Genomic DNA, 24,270 nt, shown 5'->3' with positions numbered 1-24,270 from the left:
CCACACATCCAAATTGTTGGCAAACACTATGGACTCTGCTTTCAAAACATACTCTGAATTTAACCACTTCTCAATGCTGTCATTTCTTTCACTCTAGTCTGAACCACCATTATCTCTTGCCTGGATTAATGTAATAGCCTCTTAAATAGTCTTTTTCTGCCCTCCATGCAATCAATTATCAACACAGTAGCTGAAACGATTCTTCTAAATCACAGGGTAGGTCACAATCACTCCTTTGCTGAAAACTGTACAATGGCATCCCATCTTACTCCAGAATAAAAGCAAAGTCCCAACAGAATCTGGATCCCAATTACCTGTCGACCCTCATACCTGTCTAATACTCTCCCCGTTGCTCACTACTCTCCAGCCACACTGATCTCTTTGCTATTCCTCAAATCTGGTCAGTATATTCTAACCTTGAAACTTTTTGCCCTGGCTATTCCCTTCCCCTTTAGGATTCTTCAGCTAGATACCCTATTGACTAAACTCTTTCAAGTCTTGCTTAAATGTTACCTTCTCAGTGAGGGGCTACCCTGACCTCCTTATTTAAATTTCAACCTGATTAGTACCTCCCACCCCTTCTTCCCAATGCCCCATGGTTTTCATAACTCTTATCATTTCCTAACATAATAAACATAAATTTACATACTTATTATGCTTTTTATCCATCTCTCCTGTGAATATGGACGCTCCCAGAGGACAGGGTACTTTGATTTTTGTTTTTGCTTTACCTGATATATCCCAAATGCCTCAAACAGTGCTTGACACAGAGCAGGGGCTCAAAAAATAATCTGTGGAATGACTGAACTCAGTCATTTTTTTATATCATTTTCTCATTTTGTATCATTTTATATCATTTTTATATCATTTTCTCATCCTTTTATTCACATAGCAAGGTTACATAGTTATATTAAAAGACTGTGAGAAAAACTACTTTTCTGGAGTTAATAAGTTTATAATTTCTTTTTTAATGTTTATTTAATGTTTATTTATTTGCTTATTTATTTTGAGAAAGAGAGAGAGAGAACGTGTGAGCAGGGGAAAGGCAGAAAGAAAGAGGGAGGGAGAATCCCAAGCAAGCTCCACACTGTCAGTACAGACCCTGATGTGGGGCTCAAACTCATGAAACTGTGAGATCATGACCTGAGCTGAAATCAAGAGTAAGACACTCAGCCAACTGAACTACCCAGGCTCCCCTTCTTCAGAGAGAGGAGGGGCAGAGAGAGAGGAAGACAGAGAATCCCAAGCAGGCTGATGCACAATCTGACACAGGGTTCAAACCCACTTACTACAAGATCATAACCTGAGCCAAAACCAAGAGTCATACACTTAACCAAGTAAGCCAAGCAGTCACCCTTAAGGCACCCATAAAATTCTTGTAATTTTCCCTTATTTCAATATTAAATATGTAAGGACAGCTATATGAATTAAACAACCTTCCATTTTATAAGCCTTATTTTCCTAAGGTATTTGATAGTTATATTAATTTATTAAAACTTTGGGGACGTGTATTACAATATAAGAATATTCTGAATTTAGGGGTGCCTAGGTAGCTCAGATGGTTAAGTGTCTGATTTCAGCTAAGGTCATGATCTCACGGTTCATGAGTTTGAGCCCTGCGCCGGGCTCTGAGATGACAGCTCAGAGCCTGCAGCCTGCTTTGGATTCTGTGTCTCCTTCTCTCTCTGCCCCTCCCCTGCTTGTACTCTCTCTCTGTCTCTTTCTGAAATAAATATTAAAAAAATTTTTTAAACAATATTTCAAAATTACATGTTTGAGTTTACTTGCTATGTTCCATTAATATTCAAAAGATTCTAGTTTATATTTATTCTTTGGGAAATTAAGTTGCCTTGTTAAATTTAATTTCTGTGATTACTTTCCAGTTATATCTAAATGTACAAAAAATTATTGGAGAGAGTTAATAAAACATACTAAGTTTCAGTATATTTTAATTCCTATGAGTTCCTTTTAGTACTATCATTTATGTCTCTGTGGTGAGCCTACTTTTGTTTTTATTGCTTAGTATTTGTTATTCTCAAATTTCTAGAATCTCTCATTAGTCCTGGTTATCTCTATTCTCCCCATTAGTTCTTACTTTAGAAATCCATAAATTAAAGAGAGAGCTAGCTCCCAGCAGAGATGATCACATAATATTCACAAGAAATGCACAAAAATTATGATCACAAAGTATTTTCCATATTTTTGTGGAAGTGAAATTTAATACTACTTTAAATGGCTCTCTGGGACACGTAGGTGGCTCAGTTGCTTATGTGTTCAACTCTTGATTTCAGCTCAGGTCATGATTTTGCAGTTTGTGGGATGGAGCCCTGGGTCAGGCTCTGTGTTCACAGTGTGGAGCCTGCTTGGGATTCTCTCTCCCTCCTCTCTCTCTCTCTCTGCCCCTCCCCAGCTTGCAATCTTTCTCTCTCAAAATAAATAAGTAAACATTAAAAAAAAAAAAAGAAAGAAATGGTATGTTACATCCTACATTATAGGAAGGAAAATATTTAATAACAGAAAAAGGTGTACAAAGTATTATTTTCCTATCCTGGAAAAATTATCCTTTCACTTACCCCCTGCCACATTGTTCCAGTGTTTTCTTTTTTTTTTTTTAATTTCTTTTTCTTAACGTTTATTTATTTTTGAGAGAGAGAGAGACAGAGCATGAATGGGGGAGGGTCAGAAAGAGAGGGAGACACAGAATGTGAAACAGGCCCCGGGCTCTGAGCTGTCAGCACAGAGCCCAACGTGGGGCTCGAACTCACAGACTGTGAGATCATGACCCGAGCTGAAGTCGGACGCTCAACCGACTGAGCCACCCAGGCTCCCCATGTTCCAGTGTTTTCTTGATATATTCTCCATATTATTTCTTGATCCATTGCTGCTGATTGTTTCAGTTTCCTATAGCTCTAACTAATCTACCGCAGGTATTTAAAACATTGTAGCAACATAATATTCTTCAAATGATATCTTAAGTAAAACCTCAGATTTTTCCTTAAATCTTTGTTCTATGGATGCTATGCAGCTCTCCTAGAATTTCATCATATATATTCTATCACTAATGTAAAAGAATAAACAGGCAGCTTACAGAAAAGGGAAAGTTTATAGTGATCTCCACTTTTTTGATTCAAACTACCTAGAAGCATCTGAGCGAACACTGATATGTACTGAAATTGCTATCAACTCCAAGACTGCACTAGCAGTGTTCAGATAACAATTGCTATGTTTCTTTTTATTTTATTGTAATTGTAAAAATAAACATATAACATAAAATTTACCATCTTAAGCATTTTGTAAGTTTACAGCTCAGTAGTGTTAAGTACATTCACACTGTTGTGCAATCAAATAGTTGTTTACTACTGATGAATTTTAAAAGGTGGTTTCCGTATGAAGCCAGGCTCTGAAAATCATTCTTATTATGTTTTCTGCCTGATCTTATATATTCCTGAAAACCATAAACAAAAAACTAAACATCCAGAAAATACTATTCCAAGATTTGCCAAACATGAGGAAATAGTATCAGCAAGAAGTTGTGATTTTGGAGTAATTAACCCAAAATGATTTAAAACACACTTTCCCCTAACCCTAATAAATCAAAAACTCCATATAACCTGACTTCTGTTAGATCATATTGTTAAAAGGACTTTCATTTTAAAACAGTAACAATCCATTTGTTAATGACTATTAACAAATGTTATAACAAATGTTATAAAAATACATTTAAACAGATAGGATATATAAAGAATATCTGATACCAAACAACAGTATCTGGAATTTATATCCAAATCAGCAAAAATAATTATTCTTAATTGATGAGATGATTTCTCATCCCTTCCCAGAGTTATATGCTGTAACTGGATGGGAAGGAGAAATAATGATTTGTTTTTAGTGATAATTGTTTTGAAGGTTCAAATAACATTAAAAAAGTAAGGTCTATGAAAGGGAGTATAGGTTAGAAAAAGTTGCAAAACATTGACATAGAATAATTTATTACACTATCATCTGTTACATAACGAGTGATTTATTTTAGCTAACGAGAGCTATTAACTCTTGTTAATAAAGGGAAAAAGCAGTCCAGATTAACTGTTACCTATTTTTTTCTTAATGAGATCTAAATATACTGCTTATTTTAATGTACAGTACTTAATGAAAAGAGTTCAGTGCTAAGAGACATTTTGATATAGTGCAAAAAGTATATGCTTTGAAGCCAGATAGACCTGGACTGAAATGTCAACTCTAAAACTTAACTAGTTGTGTCTTCCCGGGAAATTTATATGATTTCAAAGTGTAGGAATCTTGGTATCCTGTTTCGTGAAACTTACTTCCAGGGGTTGTTGATGATTAAGTGTGTGATATGTAAGGGTCCCTAGCAAAGTAAACACATACTAAGTAAGCACGCAATAAATGTGGTTTCTCTCCTCTCACTTTCATTCTTATTTATTTCTCTACATTGTGATCAATGTGGCTGCAAATACGGGCATGTAATTGATTGAGAAATCATAGAAAAAAAACAAAAAAAAATGTTCATGACTAAATAAATGACAAGTGAAAAAAATCACACACACACACACACACACACACACACACACACACACACACAGCCACCCGAGTTTAGGGAACTCAAAAGAACAAATGGCACCCACCGCTTGGATCTTGTGATATTTAGTGAACCAACAAGAGAATATCCTTCATGGTTTTTAAGGCTTTACCACTGACATGATCCTAATATTCAAATCAAGGTACTAGGAGTTACATTTCAGTTTACTTCAAGTCAATGAAGACAATATTAAGATAAGCAAGTCTAGACACATATGAAATTTCAACATTAATGCCTAATACCTAGTATCATACTTAACTGTATGAATAAACTCTCATCATATGTTTGGCATGACTGATAAAAATCACATATAGACTATCTACAATATGCACAGAAATGCTTCCTATTAATGAAGCTTGACAAATAATTTTTAATGTAAAAAATTACATTAATAAACTTCTAAGAATAAATCAAGTTTCAGAATAAAATTTTACTTTTTTTTTACCTCTAAAAATTTTTTTATATTTATTTATTTTGGGGAGAGCACAAGCAGAGGAGAAAGATAGAGGGGGAGATAGAGGGGTAAAGAAGTTCCAAAGTAAGGTCTGCACTGACAGGCTGACAGCAGTGAGTCCAAGGTGGGGCTTGAACTCATGAACCGCTGGTTCATGACTTGAGCTGAAGTTGGGCACTCAACCAAGTCACCCAGGTGCCCCTTCAGAGTAAAATTATAAATTAAATCCCAGAATATTCCCAAAATAATCTTTAGAACTCTACTTTAGAACATGCACATTTTGGGGGCGCCTGGGTGGCTCAGTCGGTTGAATGTCTCACTTCGGCTCAGGTCATGATCTCGCAGTCCATGAGTTCGAGCCCCGTGTCGGGCTCTGTGCTGACAGCTCGGAGCCTGGAGCCTGCTTTCAATTCTGTGTCTCCCTCTCTCTCTGCCCCTCCCCCACTCATGCTCTGTCTCTCTCTCTCTGTCAAAAATAAATAAAAACGTTTAAAAATTAAAAAAAAAAAGAATATGCACATTAAAAAAATATAAATATATGCTAAATGTTTATATAATCAGATTTTAATCCCTTAATCTAATTCCTCAATCTACAAATTCACTTGTATTATATAACCTTCACAGGTAAGCGAGATACATCGGCCTCTGGAGGACACCATAATTTTACTTAGAAAAGGGAAATGAATTCCATGCTCTGGTTTCCTCGTGGACATATTTTTTTTCTTAATTTCTAATCTAGTATTTATTGGAAATGCTTTTTTCTTCCTGACCATGCCTCAAACGTGTGGGAGTCAAAGTAGACTCTGAAATTCACTTATTTAAGAAGAGATTAGAACCATACAGCCTTTACTGAAAGGCTTGAAGCTAAGAATAATAGCAACCTAGTTTTGGGACTTAAAATCTGGATTCTCACTATGTGACTACCATTTTTAAAACGTTAAAATAAAGTATTCATCACTATTAAAGTTAAGAACTTAAATTTCTGAGATTTCAAAACTTTAAACCATAATAGCTTTAGCATATTTGTAAAACCTTGTCAGTTAATATTTTTGCCAAAACCACATTCCCAATGCCAATAAGTTATTATAGTTAATTCTGATCCTCTTATTAAATCTGCCTATAGTATTATGAAACTGGTCATATGTTGACAGTAGCTTCTAGCATATGAATTATTCATTTCTATAATGCCAAATATACTAAGAAGCAAAATTTAATCTACAAATGAAATATACATTTCTTGATGCTACTAACTTACCTTTAAAAATACTTCATAGGGGCGCCTGGGTGGCGCAGTCGGTTAAGCGTCCGACTTCAGCCAGGTCACGATCTCGCGGTCCCGCGGTCCGTGAGTTCGAGCCCCGCGTCAGGCTCTGGGCTGATGGCTCAGAGCCTGGAGCCTGTTTCCGATTCTGTGTCTCCCTCTCTCTTTGCCCCTCCCCTGTTCATGCTCTGTCTCTCTCTGTCCCAAAAATAAATAAACGTTGAAAAAAAAAATTTTTTTTAAATACTTCATAGATGCTAGGAAAATAAAGAAAAAGGTACAACAAATAAATACTATAATATGTAATTAAATGACTCACTTAACAAATAGAACACAGCAAAAGGGATGGGATATCATATACAAAAATGGGTTATAAAAAAAATGTGACTTCCATCTTGAATGCTCTCATTCTCGACCAGGATTACCCACTCTGGGGAAGTCAGCTGCTTTCTGAGGCAGCTCTGACAGGTCATGTAAGTGAGCTTGGAAGTGGAACCTTTTCCAGTTGTCTTCAGATAAGACTGCAGCCCTAGACAACAGCTTGACTGCAACCTCATGATCCAGAGACATCCAGTTAAAGCCATGTTGGGATCCTTGATCCACCAAAACTGTGAGATAATAAATTTATAGTTGACTCTCAAATTCTGTAATTATCTCATTATGGATTAGCACTGGTACATAGATCAAAGTGTGAGTAACACTGCTATGAAAAAGTTGTATCTTAAAGATTAGTAATGTTTCATTTGAATAAAAGTGAATAATCTAAATATACTAATAAATGGATCAACTGAATAACTTCTATGCCAAATACCTTTTTCTCCTGGAATTTGTGCAAGAAAAAATAAGACAGTGTTTCTTTGCAGCACTTAGTACAACCAAAATATAAATTTCAAGAGGGCAAAACCTGGTATAGTGGTAGGCCACTGAGCCTGTTACTTAATAACTATATGCTGAATGAATGAATGATGGGCAGGTTAATATACAGAACAGAATATGCTAACCACTCAGTTAAGTCTTTTTAAATGCAGTAATATAAAAAGTAATATTTGGATCTTACAGTGTTTTACATGTATAATCCTATTTAAGAGATGAGGAAACTAAGGTGTAGACTTACATGTACCTTAGATAAGGTCAAACAGTTAATAATTGGTAGATTTGAGACTATAATTCAGGTCTAGTATCAAAACATTCACACTTAGCCATTACATTAAAAATACAAAGAAGGTGAAAAAAAATCATTGAAATCTTATCAAAAAGAAGGAACACAGAGGTGCCTGGGTGGCTTAGTTGGTTATACATCCAACTTCGGCTCAGATCATGATCTCGCAGTTCGTGAGTTCAGTCCCCATGTAGGGCTCTGTGCTGACAGCTCAGAGCCTGGAGCCTGCTTTTGCTTCTGTGTCTCCCTCTCCCTCTGCCCCTCCCCTGCTCCTCTCTCTCTCTCTCTCAAAAATAAATAAACATTCAAAAAATTAAAAAAAAAAAAAAAAAAGGAACAAGGGCGCTTGGGTGGCTCAGTCGGTTGAGCGTCCACCTCTTGATTTTGGCTCAGGTCATGACTCCAGAGTCACGGGATCAAGCCCTGGGTCAGGGTCCATGCTTAGCATGGAGCCTGCTTAAGATTCTCCCTGCCTCTGCTCCTCTCCCCTGCTTGCTTTCCTTCCCTCTAAAATTGAAAAAAAAAGGGGGGGAAGGGACAGGTTTTTTATAGATTTCATGGAAGTAATGTGAAAGTGGCATAAATAATAGATAAAATATCATTTATTACTGTAATAGAAAACACAATTTATGGTCTAAACTTATTTTTAAATGACATCATTATTTTGAATACTCTCTAAAAGCCTAAGAAATCTTCAAATGAAGAATATGAAATAAGGAAACTAAAATGAGACTATAAAAATATGATGTCCATTCATACTTTACTAAAATACATTTGGAGATCAACTGTAGATCTTCTTAGTGATCCAAAGTGTAATATCTTCAATAATCATGGCATCTAAAACAAAGAGTTCATTTCTACCAGGGATTGCCTTATGTAATAATTTCTGTAAAAATCAATGATCAAAAACGCCCTGTATTTCTGCCTATGCATTGCTATGCAGAAAATAAAGGGAAAGCATTATTTATAAGAATTTTCTCTGAAAATGAGAGCTTCCTAAATCTTGTCTTTGTACAAGTCAAAGTAGCAGCAAAAGTGATTTCTCATTTTCAATATTGTTAATGGTTTCTTCCTTTTTCAAGATGTAGCCAACTTCTCTAAAGCTGGGGTGGGGGGAGGGATAAAAATAGAAAGCATAAAATTCCATAAAGGTTGGCTACACTAGCTAAAAATACATATGAATAAATGATAACTAACGCTTTCTAACAACTTAACATATGTCAAGCAGGTACTAAGGGCTTAAAAAGCATTCTCTCATTTATTTTTCTCGATTACTTACTAATTTAGGTATTATCCCAATAAAGTATATATGTTAGTAAAATACATAAGGAGACTGAACTTTAGAGAAATTATGTAATTCATCCATGATCACCAGAGGCGTCCAAGCTGAAATTCAAATCCAAGATTCTGTCTCCAGAGCCTACAATTTTAAAAATGTTTTATTTATTTTGAGAGCAAGTGAGCAGGAGAGGGGCAGAAAGAGAGAGGGGGTGGGCGGGGGAGAGAGAATCTCAAGAAGGCTCCTCACCATCAGTACAGAGCCTGATGCAGGGCTCAGTCTCATGTACAGTGAGATCATGACCTGAGCCAAGATTAGGAGTTGGACACTCAGCCTCAGGCGCTCCTGCAGAGCCTACATTCATAGGCATAATCAGTATGCCAGCAGATTTATTTTATCTTTATTCTTGAAAGGTATTTCCATCAGGTATAGAATTGACAGGCTTTTTTTCTTTCAGTGCTTTAAAGATGTAGCTTCACAGTTTTCCAGCCTCCATTATTTGCTAAGATCATGATAGTTCAAATTGTTGTTCTTTCTATGTAATGTGCCTTTTCTGACTGCATTCAAGTTTTTCTCCTAATTTTTGGTTTTCATCAGTTTGGCCATGATGTGTCCAGGCACATCTCTTCCTTCAAAGGACAGAGCTAGACCAGGTTCCTGTATTTTCTGTGAACACTTACCCTTACGCCTGCTTCTTCATGTGCCCTTTTATTTTTTATTTATTTTTAAAAAACATTTATTTATTCTTGAGGGAGAGAGAAGGAGACACAGAATCCAAAGCAGGCTCCAAGCTCCCGACAGTCAGCACAGAACCCGACGCGGGGCTTGAACTCACGAGCCGTAAGATCATGACCTGAGCCAAAGTCGGACGCTCAACCGACTGAGCCACCCAGGTGCCCCTTCATCTGCCGTTTTAAATATCTGAAAGATTTTCTCTGTCCCTTGATATACAGCAGCACTGCCTTCCTCATCCTCTTCCACCCCTATACTGCATATATTTACATTTTTTTTCCCTAAAATACCCCGTTAATGAGGAAGGAAAAAAATACTTTCCATGGCTTACAAAATTCCCAACCCTTTTTTCAAGAATATCACTAACAAAATGTTTAAATTACGCACCTATTTAACTTCTGTCTACAGTATCATACACTAATGTTAATCACAAAATAGTTTGGGTTCTTATTCCATAAAAAAAACTAGCAATAATCAGTAGAAAGCAGGGGTATTTTTGGAAAAGGCCTTCATCTCTGGAATTTACTAGCATTTCTTCACTTCACACATCTTTTCACATGTCTGCTTCAGGGCAAAAGTAAATATTACTACATGGAGGGCACTGATCCTCTTGACTTCACTTTGGTTTTTGATAATTCTCTCAGATCATGATTTATAAAGTGTGGTTCTATCATTAAATGCTTGTTATGGTGGGATGCCATAATAGCCATGCTTTTCTTATGTATAAAAATGAACTATTCTCAATGGGAAAATATTATAAACTTTATAAATGATTTCTTATATATCAAATTTTATACTTTATACATCTATTTTTTAATGCAAAAATTCACTGGATTGGATAAAGATAAATGAACTAATTTAACAATATGTACTTTGATTTTTTTAACGAATTTATTTTTTTTTTTAACATTTATTTATTTTTGAGACAGAGAGAGACAGAGCATGAACGGGGTAGGGGCAGAGAGAGAGGGAGACACAGAATCGGAAGCAGGCTCCAGGCTCTGAGCCATCAGCCCAGAGCCCGACGAGGGGCTCGAACTCGCGGACCGCGAGATCGTGACCTGAGCTGAAGTCGGACGCTTAACCGACTGAGCCACCCAGGCGCCCCTGTACTTTGATTTTTAAGATGAATGCCTCATTTGGTCAAATTATTATTATTTTGGAATTACAATGGTTAACACTTTCACTTAAGATAGGAGAAAGAAATACAAACTCGTTTGTGTTCAGTTATAATATAAATTAAGGAACAAAGTTATATTAACCTCTAGTATACAAGGATCTGTTAGACCCAGCTTCAGTTTTTGAATTTCTTCTTTGAAATTTATTATCAGCACTGGTATTTCCTATCTTCCAAAGAAAAAGAACTTAGAAACCTTCTGAAGAACAAAATATTCATTTTTTAACACAATAAAGTTCACTTGATGCTTTTATAAACTGAAGATACATTATAGTGATCCCTTTAGAAATGGAAAATGCATTATGTTATTTTAGGGATCTTATTTTCCTGTATCTTGAGTATTTTGCTACTTCATTATCCTAGGAATTATTTAATCATTATTCACAACTTATGCTAAAAGATACAATCATAAGAAAATGAAATAATGGAATCACCTAGAGATGACCTGGTAGTGAAATAAATCATCACTATAACAGCATACTTCAGTTTTCTAATTGTGTTGCCCACTATATTATATCTTTGAAAGAAAGCGTAAGAGAAGTACAGAGACACCATTTTTGCAAGAGGGAGAGGGAGGTAGAAACTTTCACTGATGAAAGCTTTTAATAAAAGCTAAACATAGTTGAAAGTTCTGAATTTTACATTTTCTGCCCATACTGAGCACAATTATTAGACAAATCAAAAGATGAATGCAAAGAAACTAACAGCACTCTAGACTATGATGATGCTGAAATTGCTCATTATTTTGCTTGACTGATGCAAGCAAAATTTCAGATCATGAACTTTCAGATGACTCAAATAGATATTTTCTCAAACTTAAGAATCAATGAGTAAACAACTTTTTTAATTTTTATTTTATTTAAATTTTTTTAGTTCTTAATCTTTGAGTTTAATTATTATTGCTACAATTGATCCAACAATTAATAATACATTTCTTGCTTCTGTGTAGGTTTAACTTTTTTTTTTTAATATAATTTATTGTCAAATTGGCCTACATACAGCATGTAAAGTGTGCTCTCATTTTTTGGGGTGATTCCCGTGGTTCATCGCTTACATGCAACACCCAGTGCTCATCCCAACAAGTGCCCTTCTCAATGCCCATCATCCATTTTCCCCCTCCTCCACCCCCTCTAATCCACCCTCAGTTTGTTCTCTGTATTTAAGAGTCTCTTATGGTTTGCTTCCCTCTCTCTCTGTTTGTAACTATTTTTCCCCCTCCCTTCTTCCATGGTCTTCTGTTAAGTTTCTCAAGATCCACATATGAGTGAAACCATGGTATCTGTCCTTCTCTGACTGACTTATTTCACTCAGCATAATACCTTCCAGTTTCATCCATGTTGCTATAAATGGCATGATTTCATTATTTCTCATTGCCAAATAGTATTCCATATAAACCACATCTTCTTTATTCATTCATCAGTTGATGGACATTTAGGCTCTTTCCATAATTTGGCTATTTTTGAAAGTGATGCTATAAACATTGGGGTACATGTGCCCCTATGTATCAGCACTCCTGTATCCCTTGGATAAATTCCTAATAGTGCTATTGCTGGGTGGTAGGGTAGTTTTATTTTTAATTTTTTGAGGAATCTTCACACTGTTTTCCAGAGCAGCTGCACCAGTTTGAAAAAAAAAAAAAAAAGTATTGTTTATTTTTGAGAGCGACAGACACATAGTGTGAGCATGGGAGGGGCAGAGAGAGAGGGAGACACAGAATCTGAAGCAGGCTCCAGGCTCTGAGCTATCAGCACAGAGCCTGATGCAGGGCTCGAACCCATGTAACTGAGAGATCATGACCTGAGCAGAAGTTGGACACTTAACCAAGTGAGCCACCCAGGTGCCCCAGCAATGAATTTTTAAGAAAAGCAAATATGGCATTCCTATTCAGTTAGTCATCCAACGGGAAGGTCTTCATCACACAGTATTATGCAACAAGAATTTGGAATATCCCAACTTGCTAATAGGACTATGGCAGCGTTCTTTCATCCTTTATGGTATTTGTGCACTAAAAGTTATTTAACGCAGTTTGTAAGTCAACAAATGACTAAGGTAGATGTGTATGCAAAGTCAGGAAGAAAATAGATGAAGGAAATAAATATAGAAATGAAAATCTTATTTGACTTGTACTTCTAAGTAGTGTTTATAAATATAAAAATGAAAATATTTTACAATTATGGAGAAAAGAATATGGATGACTTCCCTCTAAAAAGATTATGAGATGTCAAAGTTTTCAACAGTTATTGAAAAAGTTTCAAATGTTATTAAATTTTGATATTATAAGCCCACGATAAAGAACCAAACATAATGATAAGCTAGAATCAATTTAAAGATGCATATAATATCTGGAATCTTTATTTATAGGATGCATAGTTCCCAGGATTGTATATAGACATTGATGAGCAGCTACTTGCTTTCAAAGGACATTCATTACTCATTTCAGGAAAATATAGAATAAAAATTTGTTTACTAGGTCTCAATATTTATTACAATTCCTAATAAAGTTACTGTCCACTATCCCTTGCTTGTTACTTCTCAAAATTACTCAAAAATATAAAAAAATATGATGACACCCATGACTGTTTTTCCTGATATACTAAGAGTTAAAGCAATATATAATTCCTTTATCAACATTAGATAAAAGAATGATTGTAAATTAGATCACTTAAATTATTTATGGATAATTAAGACACAGACCTGCTGGGGCACCTGTGTGGCTCAGTCAGCTGAGATTCAGACTTTGGCTCAGGTCAATCTCACGGTTCACAGGATTGAGCCCTGCATCCGGCTCTTCGCTGACAACATAGAGCCTGTCCACCTCCCTCTCTCTGTCGCTCCCTGGCCCTCTCTCTCAAAAATAAGCAAACATTAAAAAAAAAAAAAAAAAAAAACTTAAAACAGACTTGCTAGCATACCTCTTTAGTCATGATAGAAAAAAAATTGAAAACTGCCTACATAATATGCCATTACAGCTTAAAAATGTGTGTGGATGAATTTTCTTCAAAAGAAAAATTTCAAACTAAAGAAAAACTATGCAACAAGCTAGGATGTAATTGGGCTCTAATAGATACTCAAATGTTCAATCATTTCAGGATAATAGTTGTCTTTGTTTTTGTTTATTTTTTAGTCTAAAATCAATTTTATATATATTGAAAGTATATTGTAACTCTCTGAGTTTCAAAGTCTGAGCTAGACTATTAATTACCTTGACTTTGGTCAACTTATTTAACTTCTATGAACATTAATTTCTTTATATATAAAATAAGAATGTGTACTTTGCAAGATTTTTGTGAATACTAGATGTAATAGATGTAAAACAATGTCTAACATTGAGTAGGTTCTTAACAAATGATACTTGTTCCTTACAAAAAGCTATGATGGAATTTGTCTCTTAGACAAATTTGTCTTTAGTCTCTCATTAATTTTAACCTGTTAGTTACTTTTCTTCTCAGCCTTGTTAATTGTGGTTCCTACAACTTCCCTTTAATCATCAACCACCTAAACTTATTTCATTCATCTTTAAATATTTAGTGAACATTATGTGATAAGCAATTTAAATCTTTACTTGCTCTTTAATAATATGGTCACTATTAAAACCAAATCAATATCTTTATACACTTAAGTATTGCCTGTATTCCTAGACAGTAAAATGCTAGAAAACAATGAATCCATGGAATATGTGGTATATATCTCTTATTTTTAAAGCATCCCAATCAGGATCATCATAGAGCAGGTCTTAATACCTTAAATGAGGATGAAGATAAGCTGTATGTTCATAAACTGTACCACCATAACAACATGTATAGTTATATAACAGTATTTTTCAGCTTACTTGACTAAGGAGAAGAGGATCTGAAATTACAGTAAAAGTGAAACAATGAAAGGGCTGGGGAGAAAAACAGGAAGCAAAACACATTTACAAAATAACTATCATGAGGATCCTACAAATATTTAAAAATACCATACTGCTTAAATAGTCTGACTTTAACAAAAGAATTTCTCAATGTAACAGGAAAAGAGGTTAAAAGTTAGAGACTCAAAAGCTTGAGGGTAAAAAACAAAATGTGTACATGAAGAGAGTGGATATTAATAGCACTGTTCATCCATAATAGATGCATACTGTGTACTTTTTAGACTAAAGGATTTTTTACTGTTATAGTGAAACCTATGAAATACCAAATACCCCTGACAAGTTTTTACCCCACAAAACCAAACAGATGTAAAATAAAAGATAAAGGAATACAATTTCAATTTTATTCAACAGTAAGAATGAATATTTCTGCTTGGAACATGCCTGGCTTGGCTCTCCTCTGTACAACAGGAAATGAGATAAAAGGGTAGCCCTACATGCCCTTTGAAATGCTGTTTCTGAAATCCCTGTCTTATTGCCAAGTATTAGAACTTTCTATGGGATATGACATATTCCTAAGTAAGTGCATGCAATGCATTAAGGTTATCAGTGAGTACACCCCCACCCTATACAGTTGTCCTTGAGTTGAAAATCAATATACAAGGGAGTCCAAGACATATTTACAAAGTCACCTTAGGGATCAGAGTAACAGAATAAGACCTAGCTGTATACGTATAATATAATAATAATTGATGTTAATAAAAGTCTTTTGACCCAAACAGAGTGTGGGTTAAGCAAGAAAAGTAAGCATTGACAGTGCCTGTGCTCTATATCAGGGATAACTTAACTTACTGCTACTAATCATTTAGAATCATAATTATTCCCCTTGGAGGAAAACAAAAATATGAGATTAAGATGTAGGAAGAAAACATCAAGCCTCTTATTTGAGACCAGGATACAAAGAGCAATCACAAGGCCGGAAAAAATGTGAGAGGATTAGGGGCTCTTGGGATACTGGGGCAGGAAACAAGAGTGAAGTAAAAATTAAGAGTAGGTATAACATAAGCTTCCTTTCCTTTTTCCTATGAGTCAATTAAAAGAGGATGGAAGGTTCCATTACAGATTTTTTCTCCTAGCTTCTCACTCTTTCTCACCTATTCCTTCCTCTGCTTTTCCCATCACTGCTGCCAATGACTGCTATGGTAGAGAAGTAATACAAGAGGGAAAATATTAACAGACAGTAGTAAAACACATATAAACAATGGTAATGCAAGGGAAGGGGAGAAATAAGGAGAAAGAAAATAGTATCAGCATATGCAGCAAGAAGAGAGAAATTCTGCAGCTGGCTGGCTGTGAAGACCCTTCATATGGAAAGAGTGCACATAATCTGGTCAGATTAATTACAAATTTTTTATTCAACTAGATTTTATGGTCAATTTTTGGTCTTTTTCTTTCACCAAGTGCAAAAATTTGTTCTACTATTCAAAAAATCTGATAGATCTTGTGAAAATGTGTTAAGGAAGCATAATTCAAACTTGGGATTCATGAAGCCATGAAGGGAAGACTAACACCCACATACCACTTGTGGAAGCTTGCATAGTCCAGCAGGAAGACTTCCCCTTTGTCCAGCAATAGCAAGATGCCCTCTTCAAAAAATCACCCAAGCATTCTGTCCACACTGCTCCTCGGCACTTTAAATTATCTAAAGGACTATCTGAGGTCTTCTAAACAGGCTGTACTCAGCTACCCACCCATCTCATGAACACAAATATATCTTGGTAATGATTTGCAGGTTTTCCCACTGGTTTGAAGCCTTTCCATGTAGACAACCTACTACTTCTTCAGTAGCTAATATCCTACTGGGAAAAAATCATCCCTATTTGGGGAACCCTACCTGAGCTCCACAGTGACTGGGAAACCCATTATGCTGGTCAAATATTACAGCAAGTCTATGCTGTTTGGCCAGTTCTACAGCATTTTCACTGCTATCATCCTCATTGTTCAGAACCAGTCACACCAACCAACCGCATCATCAAAACTCAACCGGCGAAATTTGTGGAAACCCTCCAAATAACTACCATGGCCAAAAGTAGCACTGATGGTCTAACGCTCAGATCCACTCCCTTTGGAACTCCTAAGCTCTCACCCTTTGAGATAATTACTGGATGCTCTCTACCCCTAGCTTCCATCTCTTTTGACCTGCACCTAATAAAAGGAGCTATACTTAACGTTGCAAAGGCCTAATTACATCCCTCAAAAATAATCATGCTCTAGTTGAACAGTCTTTTCACATCACATTCTTGGGAGATGAAAACTTCAAACACCACACAATGCAACCTGAGGAATTCATTTCTTGGAATAGACATCTCCAAAACGACTCTCTTCAACCACACTGAAAAGGTCCTTATCAAGTGTTATGAACCAATCCTTGTACCACTTAACTACAAGGAACTGACTCCTGAATTTATAAGTCTCATCTAAAGATAGCCCAGGGGCGCCTGGGTGGCGCAGTCGGTTAAGCGTCCGACTTCAGCCAGGTCACGATCTCGCGGTCTGTGAGTTCGAGCCCCGCGTCGGGCTCTGGGCTGATGGCTCAGAGCCTGGAGCCTGTTTCTGATTCTGTGTCTCCCTCTCTCTCTGCCCCTCCCCCGTTCATGCTCTGTCTCACTCTGTCCCAAAAATAAATAAACGTTGAAAAAAAAAAAAAATTTAAAAAAATAAAGATAGCCCAAACGCTGACTGGAATTGTCATCCACTGCTGACCTCAAATTAAAGATTTCCAGGAAATATGGGGCAGCTGGGCAGTTCAGTTGGTTGAGTGTCCAACTCTGGCTTTCACCTCAGGTCAAATACCTAGGGTTTGGGGATGGAGCCCTACGTGGGGCTCCATGCTGACAGCACAGAGCCTGCTTGAGATTCTCTCTCTCTGTCCCTCTGCCCCTCTCCCCTGCTCGCTCTGTTTCTCAAAATAAACTTAAAAAAAAATTTAAAGATTTCTAGGAAATGAAACACAGGATACTGAAGCAGACAGCTTCCCCAAGATGACAGGATCGGGCCTGTATATTCTCTCCTTTCTGCTTTTTCTCATTTCATTTTCTCCTTTATCTATCCTGATGAGATGATGCCCTCATTCGTATTTCCCAATCCCTCAAAAAAAGGGGAAACCTTTCTGACTGTTGGACCTGTCCATGAGACTTGCAACCCTTTAGTCTTCCTCAAAGCAAACTTTTCCTTCATCTCTGGTGTGACCACTAACTATACCCACACCCCTCTAGATATTACAGGGTCAAACTTCTACAACCAGGTTTTCCTGTGCTTTGCTTTGAGCTGTCTGCTATCCTAGCTCTCGATGCAACTAATCACATGGTTCCCTGTTCTTCCTACTACTACAGGTCGGCTCACGATAACAAAACAACCCCCCTCTGCACACCCTTCAAGAATAAAGTCCATAGGGGCATCAGTCAGTTAATAAAGTCCATAGGGGCATCAGTCAGTTAATAAAGTCCATAGGGTGGTTCAGTCAGTTAACCACCTGACTTCGGCTCAGGTCATGATCTCATAGTTCGTGAGTTCAATCCTCATGTCGGGCTCTGGGCTGACAGCTCAGAGCCTGAAGCCTGCTTTGGCTTCTGTGTCTCCCTCTCTCTCTGCCCCTCCCCTGCTCGCTCGCTCTCTCTCTCTCTCTCTCTCTCTCTCTGAAATAAACATTAAAAAATAAAATAGAATAAAGTTCACCGAAAAGGACAGTTTCTCCCTAATTGTTCCCCAACCACCACTGACCCTTGGTTCAAAGGTCCAATTGAATAATCCCAACTAATGGCATTAATTAATAATCAAACCCTAGCAAAAGTCTTATGTGCACCACCTGGTTTTATCTGTCTGTGGCAAGTGGACCACTCAACGGGCCAAAATACATAGTTGGCAGATTGGAGGCTTACTAACTAGCCCACAGACATCCACAATAAAAATGAAGCCTTCCATTGGTCCTCCTACTGGTCTTCCCCATCAAACCTTCATTGTTGCCTTACATGGGAACTCCCAGGAGGTATACATTATTCTGGATTTGCCTCCATCATAAGGGCACTTATCCCATTGGTGGCTGTTCATGCCAGTGAATAAATGATTAAGAATCTCTCTCTGTAACTGGGAAAACTTGCTGATTCCACCAGTAAGGCAGTAGCAGTCCAACAACGATCATTTGACTTGTTGGCTAAAATAGTTTTGGATAATTGCATACACCTTGATTACTTACTTGCCAAACAAGATGTTTATGAAATAGCAAACACCACAGGTTGCACCTAAATTCCTCTGAAGAAGTAAAATCCCCAGTTCATAAAATTACAGAACAAGCATACTGACTAAAACAAATTCCACCTGACCATCTATGGCCATTTGATCTCTTTAGCTGGCTATCTTCAGGTCTGGGCTCCTGGTTTAGAACTAATATACAAGCTAGGGTCATTATTCTTATTTATTTTGTAAAATCATTTTTAGATTATATACTGTAGCCTACCAAACCTTTGTAGAAATGGTATACTCCAAAGAGTGATGCTGGTTCAGCATTTCAAGATGATCTCCAACAGATACAACCTAATAAGATACAGACTTTAAATGGGAAATGCCTGAGAGTTCTCCCTCTTACCTCTAGTCACTCAAAAGTGGCCTCAAAGGTTTCCAATCTGCAGACATGACACCCAGAAAAGGTCCTTCCTGGCAGTGATGGACAAAAATGACTCTAATAAGGAAGAAATGGCCCAACTCTTGATCAGCAATGCTTTTAAAGAAAATTCTTTATCAAATGGGGGAAATGTGAAAATACATTAAGGAAACCTAAAGTAAAATTGGAGTTGGGAAGTCATGGAGAGAGGACTCTCACAAACTCATCACTCATCATAGCTTGCATAGTCCAGCAGGAAGACAGAAGATGGCCTTTTGCTGTCAACAGTAAGCTGCCTTCCCCTGCAGCCAATGAGAAGCCACCACCACTTCAAACTCTCATTTCCCCCAATGAACTTTTGTAGAAAATAACCCCTCCCAACTTCCTCCTTTCCTTTATAAATGGAAGCTCTTCTCTGTTCTCTGGACTTGCCTATGGCTCCCCATGGTTTGTCACAAACTACAATTTCTCTGCTATTCTTGAATAAACTCAATTTTGCTGGCTGAATTACTTACCTTTTTCTTTTAGAAAATTGACAGTCCTTTAAAGTTCATTCATAGACTAGTATACTTGGGTTGCTTACACTAGATACAAATGTACCTGTTATGATCTGGGTCTAACTGGAAAACTGTTAACTTGGAAGATATGCACGCCAGATGTTGATTATAGATAGGTAAAATACAATCTTTTTTTGCACCAACAGAAGAGATTAAGATACAAAGGGGAGCAACCACTTCAGTATTCCTATATTCACTTTACACACTTAGTATATCCACTTTTGTGAATACACCTGCAAGGATATTTTACAATAATTCTGTACGATATCACAAAAGATGAAAACATGCAAATTTCTTGTAGCCCTTTACATTTCTGAAACTAGTGTTTACTTGTTCAGAAATGGACATAGAGAGGCGCCTGGGTGGCTCAGTGGGTTAAGTATCGGACTCTTGATTTTGGCTCAGGTCACGATTTCATGTTCATGGGTTCTAGCCCTGCATTGGTCTCTGTGCTGTCAGCATGGAGCCTGCTTGGGATTTTCTTCCCCCAACCACCCCCGGCCTCTCCCCCACTTGCTCTCTCAAAAAAAAAAAAAAAAAAAGGGTGGGGGGCGCCTGGGTGGCTCAGTCGGTTAAGTGTCCGACTTTGACTCAGGTCATGATCTCACGGTCTGTGAGTTCGAGCCCCGCGTCGGGCTCTGTGCTGGCAGCTCAGAGCCTGGAGCTTGTTTCAGATTCTGTGTCTCCCTCTCTCTCTGACCCTCCCCCGTTCATGCTCTGTCTCTCTCTGTTTCAAAAATAAATAAACGTTAAAAAAAATTTTTTTTATATAAAAAAAAAAGGACATAGACGCATTTACTACCATAAAAATGAATATCCATTTTGATAAACATGCAAATATCCATTTACAAATGTATTTAACAGCATAATAGTTGGGAATATATATAATAATAAACAGCAACTAGTTAAATTAATGTCATTTATTAAGTTAGTATAAATATGCATCCAAAATCATGATTATTAAGGATGGCCAGCTAGGATTCACACTCAGGAACTGTCTGCTTGCTCACCCTGAACTAGCATGAATCACCATAGTGGCACAAACTACATGGTTCTTGAACAGTCCTGACAGGAACATTGAGAAGCTAATATGATCAATTAGTATTCAAAACATAAAAAAAAAAAAAAAATGCATTTAAAGGAACAACCAGTTCTGGTTAAATTGGAAAGGCAAAGAGACTTGAAGAGTAGCTTTTATTTCTAAACTTGCATTTAGGGGACATGCTGAATGTCACAAACACAGTAACAAGTCATAAAAGATCTATCAATTTATATTATTTTATTTATTTATTTTTTAAAAGTTTATTTTGAGAGAGTGCGAGCGAGATAGAGGCGGGGGGGGGAGAGAGAGAGAAAGAGGGAGAGAGAGAGAGAATCCCACACAGGCTCTGAGCTGTCAGCACAGAGTCCAAAGTGGGGTTCGATCTCACCAACTGTGTGTTCATGACCTGAGCGGCAACCAAGAGGCCAGAGGCTTAACAGCTTAACCCACAGAGCCACCCAGGTGCCACTATATTATTTTAAATGTGACAAGATTCATTACATAGCTTACATGATAACTTCGTATAAGGAGATGAGCAAATAAGGACAATCCTTTTTTCTTTAAAATCCCAAATAGCTATTGTTTTAACTAAAAAGACCTGGGGCAAGTGGCCTACAGAGATGCAGGATTAGAAAACAGGATTAAAATTTTTTTTTTTCAACGTTTTTATTATTTATTTTTGGGACAGAGAGAGACAGAACATGAACGGGGGAGGGGCAGAGAGAGAGGGAGACACAGAATTGGAAACAGGCTCCAGGCTCTGAGCCATCAGCCCAGAGCCTGACGCGGGGCTAGAACTCACGGACCGCGAGATCGTGACCTGGCTGAAGTCGGAAGCTTAACCGACTGCGCCACCCAGGCGCCCCAGAAAACAGGATTAAAGAAGAGAGTTTGTCATTGCCAGTCTGTCATTTACCTTCTCTTAAATAGTATTCAGCTATTAAAGTTACATGTGTACCTTTCTTACCTTGTTTTCTGTTATAATCTCCTTAAAGGAAAAGCCCCCATGCCCCTCTTTTTTAATTTTTTACTATCTTAAAATCACCCAGTCATAGTATCCTGCACATTGTATGTTTGTTAAATTAAATTATTAACTGGAAGATGGGATATAATACCTGAATTATATCGAATGAATGCCTTATATATGCTGAGCACTATTCTAGGGACTAAAGATAGAAAATAGTTATGAAAAAAAATGGATGAAAAAAAATTTTAATTCCTGTCCCCACAGAACTCACCTTCTAGTGGAACAAAATAATATATTCAGTCTAATACATCCATTTAAACATTTATCATGTGCTATGCCCTTGAATAGAAATAATATGTTTGGTGTTCAACAATGGGACTTTCATACATGTTAAATGATTTATTTCTCAGAATGCCCCTTCTCCCACTCCTATAGTTACAAACAGACTATTACAGTGAAACAATTTCCTACTGAATAAAGTGGGAACCTCAGAGATGTAAGTGATTATGGTTGCAACCACACAAAACTTAGAAATGCTAAAATATGATAAAAAGTTCAATTTCAATATAAACATATTCTATGCTCTCATGATTCTAAGTTGCATTATGAAGTAGATTTCTCAAATTCACAATCATTCCCTTAAGACTAATGTCCTTTTAAAACTCAGAGCTTAAGGGGCCTCTTGGTGGCTCAGTTGGTAGAGCAACCGATTCTTAATTTCAGCTCAGGTCATGATCCCAAGGCTGTGGGGTCCGGCTGAGCACTGAGTGTGGAGCCTGCTTGGGATTCCCTCCCTCTCTCTCTCTCTCTCTCTCTCTTTCTCTCTCTCTCTCTTCCCCACTTCCCCCCTAGCTTGCCCTCCCTCTCTCTAAAATAAAAATAAACAAAATGAAAATAAAACCTAGAGCTTTAAAGAATCAAATATTACATCTAACCATATGTATTAGGTAATCAAAAGGGAAAACAAAACTTAATTGCTACAGTATTCAAAATTCTAAAGACATAATTTAGTAATTCAATAAAGAGGAAAATATGCTACATGGATTTTTTTCTCTTTTGAATGACAACCTTGGGATTTTGTGTTAATTAACAGGTTGTCAAAGTATTTTCTAAAGCGTTATCTCAAGGTTTTATTCATCTGAATGGCTGTTAATAATGATTACTTGATTTTAAAATGGAAAAACAATCTGTAACCTATTTACAACAGACTCAGCATCTATAAGCATCAGGCAAATGAAAAGATACCACAGGTCCTTCTCAGACAATTCCTATCATTCTGGTTTTTCCCAAAGATCCCAGTTAGTTGGCCTCTAGCCTACCAGAGCTATTTCTGGCCACTGTGCCTTTTCCCCTAGACTCAAAATTTCACTCCCATCCTCAGTCCCTGCAGTGCGCAGGTACTCTAAGGTTTAGTAACGAATTTTGTTGTTGGCAATCATTAGGAAATTGACAAGACGTAAAGAACTGAAGCTACAAAATTAAAGATCTCACAATAAAAATTATCCTTATAATTTATGTAAAAATAGACCAAGATCTATTATATCTTCTTTTGGTCTTCCTAATTCTAACCTTAGGAAAAAAAAAATTTTTTTTTTTTAATTTTAGAGAGAGAACGCGTGAACAGAGGAAAGGGGCGGGGGGGGGGGGGAGAGGGAGAGAGGGAGAGAGGGAGGGAGAGAATGAATCTTGAGTAGGCTCCATCCTCAGTACCAGCCCAGCCGGGGAGGAAGGGTGGGTGGCTGGATCCCATTAGCCTGGGATCAATCAGTACCTGAGCCAAAAGCAGGAGGCGGACACTGAACATACTGACCCACCCAGGCACCCCTTCAATTCTAGTCCTATTTTGTCTAATCTCTTATTATTCAATAAGACTACTGCATTTTGGTTTTTCTCGTAAAGTTTCTACTCTACAACCTTCCCTACGTCTCAGACAGAGACAGGTCCGTAGAGATGGTTAACCTAGCTCTCAGGAAGATACTTATTTAAAATTTAACCTCCAGGCTCTCATTTCACATTCTCATTTTACTTTTAAAATTCCACAAACGTCATTTATTCTTTGATATCTTCAACTTACTTTCCACAAAAAGGACACTCTGTAAATCTAATAATGCGAAGTACTTGCTCACGTTATAAGTGACTGAAAATTCTTCCTTCAAAGGCGGGAAACGTCAAGCGCTAAGTTTAACTTCTCAAGAGCGAGATGAAAGACCGTCAAAATTTACAGGGGGGTGGGGTTGGCAGAATGAAACCTCTTTCTCCCTAGAAAGGTCGCAAACCCCTGGCCCGTGGTTGAAGCAGAAGAGCCCCGTACATCCCCACCCAGGAAAGCGGCTCGATACTCCCCGGCTTCCAGGAAACCGCCATGGCAGGCAGGCCCGGCATCCTCAGCGGAGAGTTATCTCACGTCCGGGCCCGCAAGCTCAGCAGGCTCGTCATAAACACTCTAGGCAGAGATAGAATCGTGGCCGAGGAGGTGGGTCACACAACTGTCAAACGAAGCCCTCCCACCACTCCACCGGTCCCTAAGGATACGAGCCTTGC

At 37.4% G+C, this 24,270-nt stretch overlaps 1 protein-coding gene across 11 annotated transcripts in view; it reads right to left on the bottom strand.

Moving 5' to 3' along the window:
• The window catches only part of POLK (DNA polymerase kappa), a 73,662-nt gene that overhangs the window by 49,236 nt on the left and 156 nt on the right, over window positions 1-24,270 (bottom strand). For 3 of the 11 annotated variants that reach the window (XM_045495821.1, XM_045495785.1, XM_045495856.1), the window contains one exon: window positions 19,149-19,241. The exons of 5 other annotated variants lie outside the window; for them this stretch is intronic. The gene's annotated coding sequence lies outside the window, so the exon portion shown is untranslated. Of the gene's footprint in view, window positions 1-6,306; window positions 7,803-16,257; window positions 16,262-19,148; window positions 19,242-23,855; window positions 24,241-24,270 lie in introns of those variants that run through there. 3 more of the 11 variants (XM_045495778.1, XM_045495863.1, XM_045495796.1) reach the window with 2 other exon arrangements.

The sequence above is a fragment of the Leopardus geoffroyi genome, chromosome A1 (genome assembly GCF_018350155.1).
Source record: "Leopardus geoffroyi isolate Oge1 chromosome A1, O.geoffroyi_Oge1_pat1.0, whole genome shotgun sequence".
Classification (NCBI taxonomy): domain Eukaryota; kingdom Metazoa; phylum Chordata; class Mammalia; order Carnivora; family Felidae; genus Leopardus; species Leopardus geoffroyi.
Note: the sequence above shows the minus strand (reverse complement) of the source record. Positions and strands in the feature narration are given on the sequence as shown.